The following is a 15606-nucleotide window of genomic DNA, read 5'->3' as shown; positions in this document are numbered from 1 at the left end:
CGCCCTGGGGGAGAGCAGCAGCAGCCGCCAGTCATACCCGCCCTGGGGGAGAGCAGCAGCAACCGCCAGCCATACCCGCCCTGGGGGAGAGCAGCAGCCGCCAGCCTTACCTTCTCTGGGGGAGAGCAGCAGCCGCCAGCCATACCCGCCCTGGGGATGAGCAGCAGCCGCCAGCCACACCCGCCCTGGGGATGAGCAGCAGCCGCCAGCCACACCCGCCCTGGGGATGAGCAGCAGCCGCCAGCCACACCCGCCCTGGGGGAGAGCAGCAGCCGCTAGCCACACCCGCCCTGGGGATGAGCAGCAGCCGCCAGCCACACCCGCCCTGGGGGAGAGCAGCAGCCGCCAGCCACACCCGCCCTGGGGATGAGCAGCAGCCGCCAGCCATACCCACCCTGGGGGGAGAGCAGCAGTCAGCGATACCTGCAGGAATCCTGAGGAATAAGTGTAGATTGAGGTCAGTTTTTAATTACAATCTAACGGCAATGAGCATTTCTATTCTCTACACTGGTACACCATCTGCACTGGGCTGTTTTCAGACTGATCCGCCAGTGCAATACAATGTGCCTGCGGGTTACCTGCACTGAGCCATAGACTTCTGTTATTACCTGTACTGAGCCCCATAGACTTCTATTATTACCTGTACTGACCCATAGACTTCTATTATTACCTGTACTGAGCCATAGACTTCTGTTATTACCTGTACTGAGCCATAGACTTCTGTTATTACCTGTACTGAGCCATAGACTTCTGTTATTACCTGCACTGACCCATAGACTTCTGTTATTACCTGCACTGACCCATAGACTTCTGTTATTACCTGTACTAACCCATAGACTTCTGTTATTACCTGTACTAACCCATAGACTTCTGTTATTACCTGTACTGAGCCATAGACTTCTGTTATTACCTGTACTGAGCCATAGACTTCTGTTATTACCTGTACTGAGCCATAGACTTCTGTTATTACCTGCACTGACCCATAGACTTCTGTTATTACCTGCACTGACCCATAGACTTCTGTTATTACCTGCACTGACCCATAGACTTCTGTTATTACCTGTACTAACCCATAGACTTCTGTTATTACCTGAACTGAGCCATAGACCTCTGTTATTACCTGTACTGAGCCATAGACCTCTGTTATTACCTGTACTGACCCATAGACTTCTGTTATTACCTGCACTGACCCATAGACTTCTGTTATTACCTGTACTGACCCATAGACTTCTGTTATTACCTGTACTGACTGAGCCATAGACCTCTGTTATTACCTGTACTGAGCCATAGACTTCTGTTATTACCTGTACTGACCCATAGACTTCTGTTATTACCTGTACTGACCCATAGACTTCTGTTATTACCTGTACTGACCCATAGACTTCTATTATTACCTGCACTGAGCCATAGACCTCTGTTATTACCTGTACTGACCCATAGACTTCTGTTATTACCTGTACTGAGCCATAGACTTCTGTTATTACCTGCACTGACCCATAGACTTCTGTTATTACCTGTACTGACCCATAGACTTCTGTTATTACCTGTACTAACCCATAGACTTCTGTTATTACCTGCACTGAGCCATAGACCTCTGTTATTACCTGTACTGACCCATAGACTTCTGTTATTACCTGTACTGACCCATAGACTTCTGTTATTACCTGCACTGACCCATAGACTTCTGTTATTACCTGTACTGACCCATAGACTTCTGTTATTACCTGTACTAACCCATAGACTTCTGTTATTACCTGCACTGAGCCATAGACCTCTGTTATTACCTGCACTGACCCATAGACTTCTGTTATTACCTGTACTGACCCATAGACTTCTGTTATTACCTGTACTAACCCATAGACTTCTATTATTACCTGCACTGAGCCATAGACTTCTATTATTACCTGCACTGACCCATAGACTTCTGTTATTACCTGTACTGACCCATAGACTTCTATTATTACCTGCACTGAGCCATAGACTTCTATTATTACCTGCACTGACCCATAGACTTCTGTTATTACCTGTACTGACCCATAGACTTCTATTATTACCTGCACTGAGCCATAGACTTCTATTATTACCTGTACTGACCCATAGACTTCTGTTATTACCTGTACTGACCCATAGACTTCTATTATTACCTGCACTGAGCCATAGACTTCTATTATTACCTGCACTGAGCCATAGACTTCTGTTATTACCTGCACTGAGCCATAGACTTCTGTTATTACCTGCACTGACCCATAGACTTCTGTTATTACCTGGGGTGGGGGGTGCTTTCAGGAAGTGCACCACCCCTGCAGGATATAATGGAAGTCTATGGAACAGTGCAGCTAACCCCGCAGGAAAGACACAGGTGCACTGCCCTGCACCCACAGTGCGGGGAACCCGCAGCACATCAGTGTGAAAGCAGCCTTAGGTCCGTTTCACACATTCAGTCCGATGGAGCGGCAGATGTAAATGGATTTGTGTCCGTTTTCACCCGCCTACCTCCAATCTCAGATCTGCTGAAAAAAAAAAAAAAAGGTAACTACCCCCCCCCCCCCCCTTCCGTCTGATTGGATTGGAGGGCCCATAGAGTGGAGCAGGCTGTGTCTGCATATACAGAGTAGACATAGACCTGTCACCCGCCCGGAGCACTCATTGTGGCCTGCGACCGGTTACCAAGGTGCTTAAGTGGCCCTCACTCTTTAAAACGTTGGGCACCCCCCTGGTGTAGGTCCTTGGACTTGCCCTGAAAGTCTTGGAACGTTATGGTCAGGCTCTCCCTCCTAGTATTGGAATGGACCTTGCCTCGGCAGGTGCCCTGAAGAACGGGGTTCGGCTCGGTGGACCTGTCAGGAGTCTTGCACCCTGGGGAATCGGGGCTTAGGGTCCTTTCTCCTCCATGTTTACACCCAGTGCACTTTGTTGTGGTTCTCTTATTGTGTGCTCACTTTTTTTTTTTATTGCTCCTCCGCTACACTGCGGAGCTTAAAAAAAAAAATATTTTGTTGCACATGACAAGTCATCAGAATTAAAAGCCACCGCGGTTCAGGGGCCCAAAACCCCCTTCATCAGGGCTTAGATGTTGACTGTAAATGAGAGAGAATAATAGACAACAAAATGTAAAATGAAAGGGACTCAATCTATGACCGGGAGCCAGATCTTTTTTTTTTTTCACCATTTGGTTGCCTTCTATTCTCTCCATTGACTGCTACCATCTTCTAAGCCCTGATGAAAAGAGAGTTCTGAGCCCCCAAAACGCGTTGGATTTAACTTCCCGTCGTGTGCAATAAAGACTTATTAGATCTGTGACGCTCTCATCCCTTTTATACTCCTTCAAGATTGTGAAGCCCTATTTCAGTTTAGGCCAGCTCACACAACAGCTGAAAGACGAAATCAGGCTTGCTGCTCTGCAAGCTTATAGACAGGAGAGGAGGGGGTTTAGTAGTACAGCAGACCACATGTCTACCAGTGACGTAAGGTTTGGAGCACTGCAGTTTTCTCAACTTCCCTATAATATACAGCCATAGAGTACAACGGAAGGGGCACCACAAAAGGAGGAGCGACGCTTGATATTCCAGAAATTTAGTGAGCTTTCTGAAATGAGCTGGCAGTGCCGCCCTCCACTGTACTGAAATCTCAACCATAGAATAGAAACTCGACACTTCAGTGTTCAGAAATCGCAGGGGCGCTTGCCATCAAAGATGCAAACACTACGGCCGCCGTGCGACCCGGGCTAGAAGACTGAAGCGGTGCGACCCTCCTCAGATCGGGAAACCTGGCACTGAACACACAAGAAATGGAGAGGGATGCGAATGCCTATCGCTTTATCTCCAGCACTGTATTATGGAATAGAAGAATTCATTAGGGATGCGCCGATACTTTTTTTTTTTTTGTTTGCTTTGGATTTTTTTATTTTTATTTTTTTTCACTTGTATTTTATAAACTATTAATTAAAACATTTTTCTTTTTTTTTTGTTTGCTTTGTTCGATAATATTTTTATACCTTTAACCTTTTACACCTTTAACATATATTTACAGGATTCACATTGAAAAAAGCGCTAAAAATAAATGGATTTAAATTTCTAAATAACTTTTCAATGCTTTGTACAATTGCTGGACTGATATGAAGTGTAAACAGAAACAGTTGCGGTAGGTATCGGTAATTGGTATTGGCGAGTGCTAAAAAAAATACTGATTACCGAAAATGACCCATTTCTAACCCCTGTAATAGAAATAAGGGGTGACATCCTCTTTATGGGGAAATGTGGGGGTCAAAAAGACCCCCACATCTCTTCTTTACCTTTAAACGCAAGAGATCAAAAAGATGTTTTTGATTTTCCAGCCTGGACCAGAAGTGACGTCGATCAAAGAGTGTTAACTCGCTTATGGGAGCATTTCTCGGGCGAACCAGCGGAAACACCCTAAGAAACACCGCGGGAGGTGGGGAGTCGTCCCCCTCACCTCCTTAGCTGGTGGGTGTTAGAGACCTTGCGCTCCTCCACCTTCCGTTTGAGGATGCCCCACAGATGATCAATAGGGTTTAGGTCTGGAGACATGCTTGGCCAGTCCATCACCTTTACCCTCAGCTTCTTTAGCAAGGCAGTGGTGGTCTTGGAGGTGTGTTTGGGATGGTTATCATGTTGGAATACTGCCCTGCGGTCCAGTCTCTGAAGGGAGGGGATCATGCTCTGCTTCAGTATATCACAGTACATGTTGGCATTCATGGTTCCCTCAATGTTCTGTAGCCCCCCAGTGCCGGCAGCACTCATGCAGCCCCAGACCATGACACTCCCACCACCATGCTTGACTGTAGACAAGACACACTTGTCTTTGTCCTCCTCACCTGGTTGCCCCCACACACGCTTGTCACCATCTGAACCAAATACGTTTATCTTGGTCTCATCAGACCACAGGACATGGTTCCAGTAATCCATGTCCTTAGTCTGCTTGTCTTCAGCAAACTGTTTGTGGTCTTTCTTGTTCATCATCTTTAGAAGAGGCTTCCTTCTGGGACGACAGCCATGCAGACCAATTTGATGCAGTGTGCGGCGTATGGTCTGAGCACTGACAGGCTGACCCCCCACCCCTACAACCTCTGCAGCAATGCTGTCGGCACTCATATGTCTATTTTCCAAAGACAACCTCTGGATATGACGCTGAGCACGTGACCTCAACTTCTTTGGTGGACCATGGCGAGGCCTGTTCTGAGTGGAACCTGTCCTGTTATACCGCTGGATGGTCTTGGCCACCGTGCTGCAGCTCAGTTTCAGGGTCTTGGCAATCTTCTTATAGCCTAGGCCGTTGATGGCGAACCTTGGCACCCCAGATGTTTTGGAACTACATTTCCCATGATGCTCAACTACACTACAGTGTGGGTGAGCGTCATGGGAAATGTAGTTCCAAAACATCTGGAGTGCCAAGGTTTGCCATCATTGGCCTAGGCCATCTTTATGTAGAGCAACAATTCTTTTTTTTCAGATCCTCAGAGAGTTCTTTGCCATGAGGTGCCATGTTGAACTTCCAGTGACCAGTATGAGAGAGTGAGAGCGATAACAGCAAATTTAACACACCTGCTCCCCATTCACACCTGAGACCTTGTAACACTAACGAGTCACATGACACGGGGGAGGGAAAATGGCTAATTGGGCCCAGTTTGGAGATTTTCACTTGGGGGTGTACTGACTTTTGTTGCCAGCGGTTTAGACATTAATGGCTGTGTGTTGAGTTATTTTGAGGGGACAGCAAATTTACACTGTTATACAAGCTGTACACTCACTACTTTACATTGTAGACAAGTGTCATTTCTTCAGTGTTGTCACATGAAAAGATAGAAGAAAAGATTTACAAAAATGTGAGGGGTGTACTAACTTTTGTGACATACTTTATTTATATATATATATATATATATATATATATAGCGGTCAGCAAGTGGCTAGAATCACAACGCAGATCTTCAAGTGCAGTTTAATGAGTGAGTATTGTCACCAAGCAAAAAATAAAACCAAGGCAGCCACCACAGCTAATGACCGGTAAGTTGCAACATTTTTGTTTAGAACTTTAGGGAGATCGGTACTAGTCCTCCCACCCTTACTCTATTAAAGAAAACCTCCCGTCAATATTCTATACTTCATACGGGGCGGAGTGTATCGGTTGGACTCTCTACATAGAGATGCTGCTTTTCTATTACTTTATAACTGATTTGTTTGCACTGACGCGTTTCGGACCGGAGCGCTGTGAGCTGGGAAGCCACGCCCCCCTCCATAAATAAAGTCCCGGCACAATGTGGATGTATCAGCACGGTTTATTGAGCAGCATAGTTGGTGCATCCTACTCGGAGTATATGTCTAATACAGAGGGGGAGTTAATGATCAGCTGTGCACTATACAGAGTGAGGCAGGAAGAAGAAGAGGCTTGAAGGTTCTCGGAGGGGGAGGGGAGGGGTCCAGTCTGACCAGCAGCTACATAGTCAGTTCCTACAAAACAAAAAGAGAGATGCAAATCAGCGACCTTGGGAGCAACACTCTGACCTTCCACCAGCACTTCCCATTATTCCTAAAGTAGAAGTCCAGTCAAATACTATGTAAGCTTAAACCCGCTCCCATCCCCATTCTAAGCCCTATGCTGACTACCCTGTTGATCAGGGGTCTCCAAACGGTTCAAGGACTGGTTTACAGTCATTCAAACTTTGGGGGGGGGGGGGGACTTTGTAGCTGTTGGGAGAAGAAAATGTCCTGGCATCAGTGGGAGGAATGGTGCCCCATCATTGGAATCAATAGGGAAAAATCATGCCCCATCATTGGTACTGTATCAGTAGGAGGAATAGTGCCCCATCATTGGTGTCAGCGGGAGGAATAGTGTCCCATCATTGGTGTCAGTGGGAGGAATAGTGCTCCCTCATTGGTGTCAGCGGGAGGAATAGTGCCCCATCATTGCTATCATTGGGAGGAATAGTGCCCCATCATTGGTGTCAGCGGAAGGAATAGTGTCCCATCATTTGAATCAGTGGGAGGAATAGTGTCCCATCATTGGTGTCAGTGGGAGGAATAGTGCCCCATCATTGGTGTCAGTGGGAGGAATAGTGTCCCATCATTTGAATCAGTGGGAGGAATAGTGTCCCATCATTTGTATCATTGGGAGGAATAGTGCCCCATCATTGGTGTCAGTGAGAGGAATAGTGTCCCATCATTTGTATCATTGGGAGGAATAGTGCTCCCTCATTGGTGTCAGCGGGAGGAATAGTGCCCCATCATTGGTATCATTGGGAGGAATAGTGCCCCATCATTGGTATCATTGGGAGGAATAGTGTCCCATCATCGGTGTCAGTGGGAGGAATAGTGCCCCATCATTGGTGTCAGCGGAAGGAATAGTGTCCCATCATTTGAATCAGTGGGAGGAATAGTGTCCCATCATTGGTATCATTGGGAGGAATAGTGCCCCATCATCGGTGTCAGTGGGAGGAATAGTGCCCCATCATTGGTGTCAGCGGAAGGAATAGTGTCCCATCATTTGAATCAGTGGGAGGAATAGTGCCCCATCATTGGTATCATTGGGAGGAATAGTGTCCCATCATCGGTGTCAGTGGGAGGAATAGTGCCCCATCATTGGTGTCAGCGGAAGGAATAGTGTCCCATCATTGGTGTCAGTGGGAGGAATAGTGCCCCATCATTGGTATCATTGGGAGGAATAGTGCCCCATAATTTGTATCATTGGGAGGAATAGTGCCCCATCATTAGTGTCAGTATTTATTTGTATAATTTATCATTTTCCTTCCACTTCACAATTATGTGACACTTTGTGTTGGTCTATCACATAAAATCCCAATAAAATACATTTACGTTTTTGGTTATAACATGAGAAAATGTGGAACATTTCAAGGGGTATGAATACTTTCTCATGGCACTGTGTAGGTGAAGAAAACAGAGGCCAGCTATTGTGCCTGACCACCAATGCTAGGCGTAGGTGTGGCACTAGGCTATTTTCTCCCTAGGTCAAACGTTTTTCATTTATAACGAAGAGTGAATCCAGGAAAATACCTCATCATAGCTGCATGATAGAGCGGACGATCGTAGGAAATGAATACTATTTGATATGATTGTCAGCTGCATCCAGTGGCCATAATTTGGTATTTTTTGCCCATTCACTCTTCTTTATGAATGAGTACCATTTGACTATTCCATTCCACCTCGTTCCAATAAGAGATGAGGCCCTGTCTTTAGAACTGAGACTCGCCCTCGAGGTTTTTGGGAAGATCTCCCCACCTTTTTTTTAGGGTGTTGATGGCCTGGATGGCCGTAAACGTACAGAGACGGGACCAGGCGGAGCACGATCCTTACCATGATGGCGTTTACGATGTCGTTGTTGTTGTGTCGGAGCGCCCGCACCGCCTTTGCTCGGGAGACGTTGGCCTGCGCCATCACCAGCTCGATGTCTCTGACTTCCAGTCCGCTCTCGTCAACCTGCAAGTACAAGAGGATGGTGGTAATGGAGGTGGAAGTCCTGGCCCAGTGGAGCCGCAGCTTGAGCTGAACAAATAGTTCAAGTCACTTCTACAGTATCTTTCATAAGTTCCCACCTGTAGGGCAACCCGTTCATTTCAATGCATGAGGAACCCACTAAAGATGTTCCTCACCCTTTTTTTCATGGTTGCAGCACCATGCGGTTTCGAGCACGTGTTAGCGGATATTTGGGGGGTGCCATGAACAATTAATGGGAAGCGCGTTCCTGGCAAACACGCGTATGGGCGGAGCCTTAATGGGTAGGCAAACCTTTACAAGGCTGCTCTCTTATTGGTTCTTTTTCAATATCTGTTCAATAAGTGCAAACCCATACTTGTTAATCTTGCCAGAAGTACAATGCTGTCCTAAGTTACCTCAAACAATATTATGAGCTCTCATTATCTCACTTTCTTTGGACTACAGAACTTTTTTCGGGGGGAGGGGGGGGGGCATAATTGAAGGGTCACCCATGCCCTGCCCCTTTTCGACAATGTCATTATCACATTATCATGGTCAGAGACTGCAGACGTAGTACAGTCCCTAGGATAAGTAATGGATAATGGCCAACAGGCCCTTTTACCAGACCCAGCAAAATTACAGTACTGATCCCTCCGGCTGGACGATCGCTCACTCTAGGTTCCCCCGGGGCGACTCTGGTCAGTAGTGTAACTTGTCTGTACCCTGGTAGTGGCTCAGACTTTCTCTCTCTGGTGGCGCTGGGCAGCGTGGCTCTCTCTCTGGTGGCGCTGGGCAACGTGGCTCTGTCTCTGGTGGCAATGGGCAGCGTGGCTCTCTCTCTGGCATCCGCCCAGCACACTCCTTGTTCTTTGCACTCTCTCCCTCAGTTTTTTTCCAGGCTGCAGTCTCTCAATCTCTCTCTTGATCGAGCTGTAGCCTCCTCCCTGTGGAAAATGGGGCCAGCAATCTTTGGGACTACATGTCCCATGATGCTCTCCTCTCCTAGTCTCCTTTTGATCGGCCCTCGGTTATGGCCAATAGGGAAGGAACTGAGCGGGCAGGAAGCTGGGTGGGGAATCTTGCCGCTGTCTCTTCTCCCCGACAGGAGAAAGGGGGGCGACCGGGGTAAACCTCTGACAGCCCGCAGCTCGCTTTTCTCCTGTCACAGCGCCGCCGAGTTTTCTGCTGGACTGAGCAGGGAAAAGAGCCCGAAGTCAGATTACACTGATGGGTGGGCTTGACAGCACCTTGATGGTGTCACCCTACTGGCAGGTGGCACCCGGGTGCAGGCTACCCGCACCCCGATATCGATGCAACTGTACTGAATTTAAGATCCGATCCCTGATTCGGGGGGGGGGGCACTTGACCCCCCTTGCCCCTACCTGCGGATGCCCATGCTTTACCCCCTATGTTACTGGAGATTAGGCGAGGGAAAGGTGTTCTGTAGTTCTTGAATATCTCCTATCCTAGGGTGATAAAACTGCATCTACAGCCGTGGCCAAACGTTTGGAGAATGACAAAAATATACATTTTCACAAAGTCTGCCGCGTCAGTTTTTTATTGAGGTTGCACCGACACCACTTTTTTAAGACCAAGTACAAGTACTGATACCTTTTTTTTAATGTCATGTGATAGTGGCACTAATATGCAGCACTGATTGGCGCTGATAGGTGGCACTGATGAGGCGTGGACTGTGTCAGTATTTTTTTATTTTACAATTTTTTATTTTTTATTAATTTTTTTTGACTATTTTTTACAATTTAAAAATGTTTTTTGTTTTTTGTTTTTTAACAATGCTTTCTTTTTTTTTTTGGGGGGGGGGGAGTGGACAGTGTCAGTGTTTTTATGTTATTTTTATTTATTTTTATTTAAAAAAAAAAAGGAAACATTGTAATAAATATTTAAAAGTAAAATTGTAAAAATAATAACATTTTTACAATTGTACTTTTAAATATTTATTTATTACAATGTTTTTTTTTTTTTTTTTTTATCAACCCTGTTTGGGGGGGCTTTAGTCAGGCGTCTAAACAGACCCCTGACATCTCTCCTATGAGACAGGGAAAGGGACCGAGGACACGGATTCCCCATTCCATTTCTCTGCAGCCTCAGCTGCACTAAAGATGAATGGACCGGAGGCAGAGGCTTCTCTCCATTCATAAACTGAAGCGGAGGAAACACAAATTACGGTGCTCAGTTATGAATGGACAGTCAGTGACTATGTCCATTCAGAAAAGGAAGGAGCCGGTACAAGACATATATGTCTCCATCCTGAAAGATCTGGGGTGAGGGGTGCGGAGGAGCACAGAGGGGGACGGGAGGAGGACGGGGGGGACTGGAGGACACAGAGGGGGGCCAGAGGAGCACAAGGAGAACACAGAGGGGGACTGGAGGAGGACGGGGGGACCGGAGGACACAGAGGGGGGCCAGAGGAGGAGGGGGGGGGACCGGAGGACACGGGGGGCCAGAGGAGGAGGGGGGGGCTGGAGGACACAGAGGGGGGCCAGAGGAGGAGGGGGGGGCCGGAGGACACAGAGGGGGACTGGAGGAGGACGGGGGGACCGGAGGACACAGAGGGGGGCCAGAGGAGGAGGGGGGGGCCAGAGGAGGAGGGGGGGGCTGGAGGACACAGAGGGGGGGCCAGAGGAGGAGGGGGGGCCGGAGGACACAGAGGGGGACTGGAGGAGGACGGGGGGACCGGAGGACACAGAGGGGGGCCAGAGGAGGAGGGGGGGGGACCGGAGGACACAGGGGGGGACCAGAGGAGGAGGGGGGGGGACCGGAGGACACAGGGGGGGGCCAGAGGAGGAGGGGGGCCAGAGGACACAGAGGGGGGCCAGAGGAGGAGGGGGGGGGCCGGAGGACACAGAGGGGGGCCAGAGGAGGAGGGGGACTGGAGGAGCACACGGAGGACATAAAGGGGGACCGGAGGAGGACGAGGAGGACCGGAGGAGCACATGCAGGACACAGAGGGGGACCGGAGGAGGACGGGGGGGGACCGGAGGAGGACGGGGGGGGACCGGAGGAGGACGGGGGGGGACCGGAGGAGGACGGGGGGGGGGACCGGAGGAGGACGGGGGGGGACCGGAGGAGGACGGGGGGGACTGGAGGAGGAGGGGGGGACCGGAGGAGGACGGGGGGGACCGGAGGACACAGAGGAGGAGTTAGTTCATGCGGCTGTAGCCACCTGTTAGGCTTTGTTCCCTGTTCCAGTCAGCTAGGCTGATATCTAACAGTAGTAAGCGGGTGCTGCAGCGACCATCGGCTGGAACCCAAGAAAGTCAAAGCGAGAGAACGTCACCAGCACACTATGGATCTCCAGAATGGGTCCTAATGACGTGACATGCCTGATGAAGGTGTCCTGTTAGGCTCCAAAGTGTCGCTTCTGCTGTAATAATGTGATCCGTGAATAAAGCTTTGGACCCATTTTGGAGATCCCTGGTGTGTTGGTGACGTCTCGCTACAGCCATGAACAAGGAAATTCTTTTCAGTGACCTTATGATGGACACTTAATCTTACCGAGAGGCAACAGTTATCAGTTTTTAATAAATGTGTCCCTTTATTGACCTCTAAGCATCTCTAGTGGCAGAAGACCGAAGACTTTGACTAGACTTGGACCATCTACAAGTAGATGGTCCTCAGAAGAATGGACATGCTCTGTACATCTCAAGTAAGACTTTCACCACGAGGACTATGAGAGACCTTTGTACATTGCTGGCCCCGATAGGTGTGGCAGAATTAATTATTAATTCATCTATTATCTAGTATTCTCACCTCCTCCTCATCCTCACTTTCCTCTTTGATGGTCAGTGTTGGAGCGGTCTCAGTAATGAGTGGGGAATGTTCCATGGGGACTTTGAACTTCTCAGCGGCTGCCTTGTGAACTTGCTGTGATAAGTCTTCAATCTGGAATGGGAAAACAACATAACAATGTTAGCAATCAGATACCTGACTTATCCAGTCAGGAAAAGGGCCCCTCTGTTCACCAGGGGCACATTGCAGATGGCAAACTACGCAGGGGCGTAGCGTGGGTTGTCAGCACCCGAGGCAAGTCAAGTCATTTGTGGCCCCCCCCCACTCCTAACCCTTGGACTTTGATACCCCCACCCTAATCAACCCCCCCCAGATACTCCCCTGCTCTAATTACACCCACAGATACCTCCCCCACTCTGATCACACACCCCAGATACCCCTTTTCTGATCACACACCCCCAGATACCCCCTAGATGACTCCACTTTGATCACACTCCCAGATCCCCCCCAGATTCCCTCCACTCTGATCACACCCCCAGATTCCCCCCACTCAGATCACACCCCCAGATTCCCTCCACTCTGATCACACCCCCAGATTCCCTCCACTCTGATCACACCCCCAGATTCCCCCCACTCAGATCACACCCCCAGATTCCCTCCACTCTGATCACACCCCCAGATTCCCCCCACTCAGATCACACCCCCAGATTCCCCCCAGATTTCCTCCACTCTGATCACACCCCCAGATTCCCCCCACTCAGATCACACCCCCAGATCCCCCATCAGGTCCCTCCACTCAGATCACACCCCCAGATTCCCTCCACTCAGATCACAACCCCAGATTCCCTCCACTCTGATCACACCCCCAGATTCCCCCCACTCAGATCACACCCCCAGATTCCCTCCACTCTGATCACACCCCCAGATTCCCCCCACTCAGATCACACCCCCAGATTCCCCCCAGATTTCCTCCACTCTGATCACACCCCCAGATTCCCCCCACTCAGATCACACCCCCAGATCCCCCATCAGGTCCCTCCACTCAGATCACACCCCCAGATTCACCCCACTCAGATCACAACCCCAGATTCCCTCCACTCAGATCACACCCCCAGATTCCCTCCACTCAGATCACAACCCCAGATTCCCTCCACTCAGATCACACCCCCAGATTCCCCCCACTCAGATCACACCCCTAGACCCCCCATCAGGTCCCTCCACTCAGATCACACCCCCAGATTCCCTCCACTCTGATCACACCCCCAGATTCCCTCCACTCTGATCACACCCCCAGATTCCCCCCACCCAGATCACACCCCCAGATTCCCTCCACTCTGATCACACCCCCAGATTCCCTCCACTCTGATCACACCCCCAGATTCCCCCCACCCAGATCACACCCCCAGATTCCCTCCACTCTGATCACACCGCCAGATTCCCCCCACTCTGATCACACCCCCAGATTCCCTCCGCTCTGATCACACCGCCAGATTCCCTCCGCTCTGATCACACCCCCAGATTCCCTCCACTCTGATCACACCCCCAGATTCCCCCCACTCTGATCACACCCCCAGATTCCCTCCACACTGATCACACCCCCAGATTCCCTCCACTCTGATCACACCCCCAGATTCCCTCCACTCTGATCACACCCCCAGATTCCCTCCACTCTGATCACACCCCCAGATTCCCTCCACTCTGATCACACCCCCAGATTCCCTCCACTCTGATCACACCCCCAGATTTCCTCCACTCTGATCACACCCCCAGATTCCCCCCACTCAGATCACACCCCTAGACCCCCCATCAGGTCCCTCCACTCAGATCACACCCCCAGATTCCCTCCACTCTGATCACACCCCCAGATCCCCCATCAGGTCCCTCCACTCAGATCACACCCCCAGATTCACCCCACTCAGATCACACCCCCAGATTCCCTCCACCCTGATCACACCCCCAGATTCCCCCCACTCAGATCACACCCCCAGATCCCCCATCAGGTCCCTCCACTCAGATCACACCCCCAGATTCCCCCCACTCAGATCACACCCCCAGATTCCCTCCACTCTGATCACACCCCCAGATTCCCTCCACTCTGATCACACCCCCAGATTCCCCCCACTCAGATCACACCCCCAGATTCCCTCCACTCTGATCACACCCCCAGATTCCCCCCACTCAGATCACACCCCCAGATTCCCCCCAGATTTCCTCCACTCTGATCACACCCCCAGATTCCCCCCACTCAGATCACACCCCCAGATCCCCCATCAGGTCCCTCCACTCAGATCACACCCCCAGATTCCCTCCACTCAGATCACAACCCCAGATTCCCTCCACTCTGATCACACCCCCAGATTCCCCCCACTCAGATCACACCCCCAGATTCCCTCCACTCTGATCACACCCCCAGATTCCCCCCACTCAGATCACACCCCCAGATTCCCCCCAGATTTCCTCCACTCTGATCACACCCCCAGATTCCCCCCACTCAGATCACACCCCCAGATCCCCCATCAGGTCCCTCCACTCAGATCACACCCCCAGATTCACCCCACTCAGATCACAACCCCAGATTCCCTCCACTCAGATCACAACCCAGATTCCCTCCACTCAGATCACACCCCCAGATTCCCCCCACTCAGATCACACCCCTAGACCCCCATCAGGTCCCTCCACTCAGATCACACCCCCAGATTCCCTCCACTCTGATCACACCCCCAGATTCCCTCCACTCTGATCACACCCCCAGATTCCCCCCACCCAGATCACACCCCAGATTCCCTCCACTCTGATCACACCCCCAGATTCCCTCCACTCTGATCACACCCCCAGATTCCCCCCACCCAGATCACACCCCCAGATTCCCTCCACTCTGATCACACCGCCAGATTCCCCCCACTCTGATCACACCCCCAGATTCCCTCCGCTCTGATCACACCGCCAGATTCCCTCCGCTCTGATCACACCCCCAGATTCCCTCCACTCTGATCACACCCCAGATTCCCTCCACTCTGATCACACCCCAGATTCCCCCCACCCAGATCACACCCCAGATTCCCTCCACTCTGATCACACCGCCAGATTCCCCCCACTCTGATCACACCCCCAGATTCCCTCCGCTCTGATCACACCGCCAGATTCCCTCCGCTCTGATCACACCCCCAGATTCCCTCCACTCTGATCACACCCCCAGATTCCCCCACTCTGATCACACCCCAGATTCCCTCCACACTGATCACACCCCAGATTCCTCCACTCTGATCACACCCCCAGATTCCCTCCACTCTGATCACACCCCCAGATTCCCTCCACTCTGATCACACCCCCAGATTCCTCCACTCTGATCACACCCCCAGATTCCCCCACTCAGATCACACCCCTAGACCCCCATCAGGTCCCTCCACTCAGA

At 50.4% G+C, this 15606-nt stretch overlaps 1 protein-coding gene and 1 long non-coding RNA gene across 2 annotated transcripts in view; one reads left to right on the top strand and one right to left on the bottom strand.

Annotated features, from left to right (window-relative positions):
• The window catches only part of CCM2 (CCM2 scaffold protein), a gene marked incomplete at its 5' end in the record, with an annotated part of 63908 nt that overhangs the window by 29908 nt on the left and 18394 nt on the right, over positions 1-15606 (top strand).
• On the bottom strand, positions 6275-12349 carry LOC141145643 (uncharacterized). Its single transcript, XR_012244582.1, has 3 exons — positions 12216-12349; positions 8325-8447; positions 6275-6464 (listed from the first exon to the last, which is right to left on the bottom strand). It is a non-coding gene; the product is annotated as an uncharacterized lncRNA (long non-coding RNA).

Source organism: Aquarana catesbeiana, linkage group LG05 (genome assembly GCF_042186555.1).
Source record: "Aquarana catesbeiana isolate 2022-GZ linkage group LG05, ASM4218655v1, whole genome shotgun sequence".
In the NCBI taxonomy this organism is placed as follows: Eukaryota; Metazoa; Chordata; class Amphibia; order Anura; family Ranidae; genus Aquarana; species Aquarana catesbeiana.
The sequence above is the reverse complement of the archived record's forward strand: the minus strand, read 5'-3'. Positions and strand labels throughout refer to the sequence as shown.